We start from the raw sequence: 2737 nt of genomic DNA, 5'->3' as shown, positions 1-2737 counted from the left end.
TATTTATGAGATATTTTATTCAATCACTTGCTGACTGACAATGTTAATTCCAGTGAGAGTTACTGTAAATAAAGCTTTGATAAATATTTAGATAACTTGTTGAAACTTTGTTTTATTGATTAAACCTGTGCTTTGACAATTTCATACACCTATCTAGAACACTCTGTTTACCCTCATTCACACAGTCTCCTGTCTCCTTCCCACCCTTGCTGCTCTCCTTCCTCCCTACAGGTCCATTTCCCACAGTCATAACTTTTTGTTTTGCTTTTGTCAGTGTCCCTCTCGTTTTAAACAGGAATGTCTACGTGGTCCAAAGTTTAGAAATATCAACTGCAGCCCGGTGGGCTCAGCAGTTGGTACATAACTGACGGCAATGGCTGTCTCCCCGCCAGAATCCATCAGCTGTCAGTATATTAGCAGAGAGGAATACACCCCAAGGAGCCACTCCCCAGTCTGTAATTTACTATTGGCAGGCCCAGGTTTGTGTAGGCCCAGTTCACAGACCCACAGTTTCTGTAAGATCAGTGCAATGTCTGTGTCATGCCTGAAAGCAGCATTTTGCACATCTCTTCTCCCCATCACCTCCTTCACACTCTCTCTTCCACACTATTCCCTGATCCTTAGAGGAATGCACACCCTGTTTGCAGCTGAGAACTGAACCATCATGCATCCTGAGCATCTTGAACAGCCCTGCCTCTCTGCATTCATTGTTGATCATTGCAAAGTGAAGATGCTATAACTAAGGAAGAGAGTAATCTGTCTATGATTGTAAATATCATATGTACACTGCAGTTTGGTACCATACCTATAAGCTAAATCACAGATGTAAGGTGCTCTAGGGCCTATAACCTGCCCAACCATGAACCATTGGCCAGGTTGAGAGTGTCAATATCCCCTCTGTGGAGCCAGTCGCAAACCCAATCCAAGAATTGTTGGTTACTCTTGTGTCATTGTTATGCCAGAGCACACATCTTGTGTGAAAGGCTGTGTTGTCGTTCATCAAGTCCACAACTAGGAACAGCATCTTTCAGCAGTATGGAAGGTACCCAGGGAGGAATGAGCTTCTAGTGCCACCATGGGACTCCAGTTATTGAGCTGCTGGATGCTAGCTATTGCCATTCCCTTTGGTTGCCCACCAGAATGAGCAGATAAGACCCTGTTTCTGGGGACACTGCGCAGCAGATTTTCATTTCTCTTGGATAAATACTTAGGAATAGATGAGCTCCATTCATGTAATGAGTACTCAATTTTTTAAAAGGAGTAAAAGTTCGGGTGTAGTGGTTCATGCTTACAGTAAAGAAGCAGACATTGCTCTGCGGGCACCAACACTTACTTCTTGAACAGCATCTATGATATTTCCATTTGAGGTTGTCAGAATAAAGCAGCACTGAAGAGTCATGCACGGAGATTTTCACTCTCCTGGCCAAAATGTGCTAGTTCTATTAAGCTTCCCTATTGCTATGACAGAAAACACTGACCAAAAACAACTTGGGGAGAAAAGGAGTTTTTTGGCTATCAAACATAGTCCATCAAGGGAAGCCAAGGAAAGAACTCAGGGCAGGAACCTGGAGCACAGATCATGGAGGAACTCTTGTTTACTGGCTTGCTCCTCTGGTCAAGGCTCTGCCTGCTTTCTTACACAACAAAAGACCACCTGCCCAGGGGTGGAACCACCCACAGTGGGCTCCCCCACCCCATATGACTCAACAATCAACGAAATGCCAAACAGATATCGCTACAGGACAATCCACTGAGACAACTCTCTAATTGAGGCTCCCTCTAACCAGGTGTGTCAAGTTGACAACTAAAGGTGTCCAGCAAAATAGTGATGCAATGTTTGGATCAAACAATACTTGTCTGTTGAGATTCTAAATCCATTTTTCATGAGACCTGCATGAGTCAGGTCTGGAAACAGGTACCCCCCTTCTACTTACATTCTCCTGTGTAGAACTGGGGAGAAAGCAAATCCTCATTGAAAGGTGATCTGGGACATGAACTCACAGGAAGTGTTGGTGCCTGCATAGCAATATCTGCTTCCTTACTGAAGCCTTTCCCTCAGTTTCATTAAACTTGTGTTTGATTGATTCTAATTGACCAAAATCAATTTTATATTGGTAGCCTGGATGAAAACTTAGAATTCAAACAAAAGAACTAACCTATTTGGGATAATTTTTCTGCCCTTGACATTATCTTCTCTTATGTGCCTATCAATCAGGGTTATAAATATTGAAATGAGAAATTGAAATATTGTCCCATCTTGGCAAAGACTTCAGTATTAGTATTAGAATATTTTAAAAGCCAAATTGTTACATTAAATATGTCAGTTACTGTGATTATTAGGTAATGTGTGTGTGTAAAAACTTCACAGTGTGCCCAAAATAAAATAATGCTTTAAAAATTATAAAACAAAACAGTGAGCTTCAATATGCAAGCCACAACTTTAAATCTAAATATGGTCTGTGAAGTCTAGTTTCCCCAAAAGCCTGACGTTAGAGACTCCTTTGTTTAAGAATGATGAAGTTTAAGTTTTCCAGTTAGATTTTCAAAAATGTTTGATTTATCTAGAAGCAGTTCACTAAGGGTGAACTTAGTGAGATCCCAGGGAACCCAGGAGTCTTTTAGGAAGCAGCTGCCTGGGTGTCATCTGAGACCAGCTTCAGTATTGCCCAGTGTGGGGCCTAGGTCTCTAGATTGCAATCAGGTCCAAGAGATTTGCCAAGTCTTAGAACCACTGAGC

This window comes from Nannospalax galili, unplaced genomic scaffold, assembly GCF_000622305.1.
Source record: "Nannospalax galili isolate Female #2095 unplaced genomic scaffold, S.galili_v1.0 scaffold14, whole genome shotgun sequence".
Lineage (NCBI taxonomy): Eukaryota > Metazoa > Chordata > Mammalia > Rodentia > Spalacidae > Nannospalax > Nannospalax galili.
Note: the sequence above shows the minus strand (reverse complement) of the source record.